We start from the raw sequence: 5,582 nt of genomic DNA, 5'->3' as shown, positions 1-5,582 counted from the left end.
CCAAAAAATTAGCCTATTTCCCACTGTAGGTCATAAGCTATCTGCTTGCAAAATTTCATGCAAATCCATTCAGTCGTTTCCGCGTATTAATTTAATGAAACTTTTTTAACAGGTGGCAACTCTTAAGAAAAGTAGCCTATTTTCCAATCTAGGTCATAAGCTATCTGTGTGCAAATTTCCATGCAAATCCATTCAGTCGTTCCCGCATATTAAATAAATTAACTTTTTTTACAGGTGCAACTTTTAAAAAAAATAGCCTACTAACCAATCTGGCCCATAAGCTATTTGCGTACAAAATTTCATGCAAATCCGTTCAGTCGTTTCCGCGTGATGATTTCCCAAACATCCAAACATACAAACTCTCACATTTATAATATTAGTAAGATAGAGCATATTTCAATGTCAAAGTTTGATAAATCTTAATAAATACGAAATGAAATGAAATGAAAATAAAGGTATGTTGCTCGAGCGATGGGAAAACTTAAGCTATACTGTCACGGATAAAAGGACACCATTACTTCACTTGTCAGGGCAAAAACAGTATCTCATTAAAAGTGTAGTGTTGGGCCCTCAGCCCGCTCTTTGACTTAAATCGATAATTTCTTACCCGGAACTTGCTGGAGGAAAGCTTCCCAACTCCTCGGGGCTTCGTTGAGGGGCACCGGTAGTTTTGCGGTCCTTTATTGCTGCTGGCTGGTGGTCTGGTGATCTGGTGGTTTTTCTCCAGGCTGCTCACACTTGGTTGATAGCGTTCACCGTATTTTTAAACGGCGTTGGATTAACGAAAAATTAGATTATTTGTTTTTGTTATTTTATGGCCTTATAACAATTATATTCAAACATTTTTATTGAGCTCGAGGCCATTTTTTTTAATGAAAACTTATTGTGGAAAAGCAACAATAATTTGAAAAAATTGTAGAAGTGATAGCTATTTCGGAAATCACCACATTTCCTCATCAGACTTCTTTCAGTAGGATTCGAACCGACGATCCCACTGACTCAGCCAGTTGCCTAGGAATATTATATCGTCGCTCGAATAAAGAAACAGTGTAAATGCCACATACACTATTATTCGATAATTGCACCATTGGATAGACAATCCTTTAATCTATTAGAAAAATCTTTAGTTTTCTTAAATATCTCTTTGGCTCACTAATTTATTCCCGAAAAACGAAATTGTATTTGTATGATTTGTAATGGTTTATAAAAACTTTCAATTCGTTTTTCTCAAAACTATACTTTTCATGTTACACTATTTCATTATTCCAGCGACGATATAAGTGATTTGTGTTATTTATTATTACCCTGAAGGTATTATATTCGTTTTTTTAACTATATTATAACAAGATCTCATTTTTAAAATAAAAGATTTGTTAAGTCAATTTCATTAACTTTATTTTCAAAAAATTTGCGATTTTTGGGGAGTTTTTTCAGAAATGGCGCTTTTTTTAAACAATCTGGACACCCTGATCTATATTTCCTCATGGCTTAAATAAATTTTTTCAGCTTCGTAAAAACTTCGAAAGACTAAGAATTAGCTACAAAGAATATCAAACTCTATGCCTTGTATGCAAAACTCTTTTACAATGTCAGTAAATTTTGAAAAAAAGATTGTAAGTTATAGGCAAAACCCGTTCGAATATTAAAATTTGCTGTTATTAACACTCGACAAAAATGTCAGCCTTTTTAAATAATTTAAGCTCCATCATATTATTGCAACTGGTACGTAACGACCCGGTGATATGCCCATAAAACGATTGATCTTTTTGTTGTATTTATTTCTTGGGCATATCAAACATTATCTAAAACATGTCAACTATAATTAAATTATTTTCTTCTTACTTTTTACAGTGCAGTTTCAGCAAGTTCCAACGTTATGTAAAAACCTTAAGAAAATCCTAAAGTATTTTGTTTGAATTGAAAATTTAGTACAAATCAGTACAAATTTAAAAAAATCAGGACATTAGCGTACTGATTGAAGAAATGAATAAAATCAGTACAAAAGTTGAAAAATCAGTACTGTACTGATAAAATCAGTACGTCTGGCAACCGTAAACCAGGGTTGAGTTGTGCAGTGGTAAATCTCAAATCACCACCTGTCGAAATACCTTAAAAGCCAGTTTCATTAAAGCAATTTAATGAAAATTTATTTTTTTTAATTGAATTTAATATGGAACCTGACAGAAAAAAATAATTGTTCACTTAAACTGCTTTCGCTNGAAAATTTAGTACAAATCAGTACAAATTTAAAAAAATCAGGACATTAGCGTACTGATTGAAGAAATGAATAAAATCAGTACAAAAGTTGAAAAATCAGTACTGTACTGATAAAATCAGTACGTCTGGCAACCGTAAACCAGGGTTGAGTTGTGCAGTGGTAAATCTCAAATCACCACCTGTCGAAATACCTTAAAAGCCAGTTTCATTAAAGCAATATAATGAAAATTTATTTTTTTTAATTGAATTTAATATGGAACCTGACAGAAAAAAATAATTGTTCACTTAAACTGCTTTCGCTTTTAAGGTATTTCATCTCAGTTTATGTATGTATATTGTATTTCTGTTGAACAGGGATACGCATTCATATTGAAATTGCCACCAACTATAAGATAAATTTTCTAGAGCACATTCACTATAGATCCGGATCATTGTTGCCACCAGGGAACTTCTCATGGACATAACACTTTCGTTCGGTTATTTAAGTCTTAGCCGATGAATGTACCAGTACAAATCGTAAATGTGGATTGTTGGAAAAACTGTTGGGCCAAAATCTTTAAATTAAAAATCTAATTTTTGGGGGGACGAAGTTCGCCGGGTCTGCTAGCTTCAATATATAATAAAATGTTTAGTACTTGCCCGAAAAGCTTCAAAATTACACTGTTACAAAGCTGACGAATTGTTCTCTCCATTGCACAGTGATTCGAATAGAACAAGCTAGCTGGACAAAAGTCGACATTGAATTTTTGCATGATTATTGTTCAATGATAAGTAATTAGTTGTTCTTGTCAGAAAAACGCTCACGCGTGCTGTTTAATTTCATGTTGTGGACTTGTTGCTATTTTGCATGCCATTGTTATATAGAGGTATGTTTACTTTATTTTTGAGATGGATTTGCAAGTCAAAGGTAAGTACCATTTATTTTCTACGTTATATTGTGTTTATCACTATTTATTAGTGAAGAAGAAATGTCGAAATCTCAAATTTCGAAATTTTTTGCAATTATTTGCAATTTTTTAGTGTGAAAGTAGTATTTCCCCACTTGTCCCCAGTCTAAAATATAGGTTCTAAATATAATAGTTTCTATCTGCACAATTCTGTACAACAATTTTTTTAAATTTTTTATCAAATAATTCCTAGTGGATATCGAAAAGAAATTTTGGGAGGAAGGCCGAAAAATTACAAAAATAGCATGCTGTATAAAGTTTTGACCTTAAAATACGATTTTTCTCAGATCAGCGAAAAGTCACCAAAAGAGATACAACTTTTTGTCAGTAGATTTTCATTCAAGCTAGAAGAAAAATTTGAGAAAAGCGGAAAAGTCAGGGAGCCTTTTTTTAATGACAGTGAATGGATGGTGGAAGATTTAGTCTTCCGTATCTCCATTCATAAAGAGCAGCCTTCGAAATCTGCGATTTCTATCCAATTTCTCTTGTTTTGTATATATAATAAAACTGTGCTCGGATCTTGAACTTTTTTCTTGAGCACAGGTTTTGATGGTTCATCGTACTTAATTGGGGCCTTCTAAATTCGATGGCGTCCCCGTTTTGCTGAATTGGATCCAATTTCCGAGGTAATGGTAATTGAAAATTTTAACTTTTTTCAAATAACTCCCTAAAGTTATATTTCTAAAATTTCTAATGTACGTGACTGTTTTTTTAATATTATTATTTCTGAAAATTACCGAAATCGGTTTACTATAGCATATAGCTCCCATGCAACTAATTATAGATATATTTTTTAGTAAAAAGCCTCGTATTTGAGCAATCAGTTTTATGGGAACTATATGTTATATTAAAAGATTTCGATGATTTTCAGAAATGTTAAAATAATATTAAAAAACAGTCACGTGCAAAATTTTAATAAAATAATTTTATAACTGAGATATTTATTTACAAAAAAGTTAAAATTTAAGCAAACTTTCAAGTACCGTTATCTCGAAAACTGGAGCCATCCTCAATTATGAGAATCTTTGCCTAAATTTTCAACTTGCACAGTGTAATTAATCTGAATAAAAACGATTTTATTGTTCCAGCATGAGATGGATTCTTATTTTAATCTTATGTGTAAAGTTTTTAAATTATTTTTGATATTTTAAAAATAAAATTTTACAGCTTTCATTTCATTTAACTTTTACATATTTATTTTTTACGGGGTGGCAACTCTTTTACCTTGATTCCAATAGGGGCTAAAGTTTACAGGAACCATCTCCAGACTACGCCAGAGTATTTCTGTTAACATCAATCGCAGTCTGCGAAAACGCACACACACTATATACATAGTACATATATAGGTTTATAATTAGACGATAAGCTCCGATTACAACTTTATTGCACATAATTTTGTCCAGCTAGCTTGTTCTCTTCGAACCACTTTGCATTGACCGTTTAAACAATGAAAAAAAAGACACTACGAAAATCAGTCTTGTCAATATTGAAGAAAATTACCCACTCATATGAGTTTGTAAATGGTGCAACCTAAAGCAAAAAAATATCTGATTTTGAGATAAATTTCGAAATTTTGGCTTTCAGTCTTGAAAGTTAGATTTATTTAGTCTTACTTACTAGAAATAATACACTCAAATTCTTAAGTTTGTTTTGGTTTCATTCAGTATCGATTATCGTGGAATGAGCCATATAATTTATTTAAAATAAGATTAAGTAAAGAAGAAGTCTCGATTCAGTCAAACTCTGCCTAAAAAAACCGATTGGGCTTTAAGTGTCCGGTGAAGTAAACATTGCCGAAAAAGGCACTTATGTACGTACTTTTCCTTCCCAGCTACAAACGTTGTAAAATATATATATCAGGAATGGAAGCATAGCATACATGCATACATCCGCATTCATTTTTGCGAATGCGTAAGCGAATGCGAAAGCGAATGCGAATGTTAAAATTAATGCGGAAGCTCCGCGGTTGCGAATGCGAATATTCGCAACAACCCTGGTACGTATGTATGCCTTACGTACGTAGTACAAATCGCACACCGCCTTCAAAAGAGTCACAACTCAAAATAATACGTTTGTCAGAAAATGCGAAAAACTATTTCTTAGCCCATGATAATCATATGGGTAAGGGCGACCTTACGTTAGGCTTTTTTAACAAATTATAACAAAAATTTGCTCCAGCTTTTGCTGAAAGGTAAATAAAAGCTCTGTGTACTTTTTTAGCGCATAATCTCAAAAATGCGATATGTATTACTGTATAGTTTTCGACGATTTTGGTCGTTTACTTATTTCATTACGACAATAGACAATGTTACTGTTGTCGAGTCGTACAATTTAGCCTAATTTACGACCTACGCAATGAGGCTGAATATTTCTCGATCGGAATAGTTTGTTTCTCTTATGACGGTTTTCAATAATATT

This window comes from Rhagoletis zephyria, unplaced genomic scaffold (assembly GCF_001687245.7).
Source record: "Rhagoletis zephyria isolate East Lansing unplaced genomic scaffold, Rhagoletis_zephyria_1.1 Rzeph_scaffold_06352, whole genome shotgun sequence".
Classification (NCBI taxonomy): Eukaryota; Metazoa; Arthropoda; class Insecta; order Diptera; family Tephritidae; genus Rhagoletis; species Rhagoletis zephyria.
The sequence above is the reverse complement of the archived record's forward strand: the minus strand, read 5'-3'. Positions refer to the sequence as shown.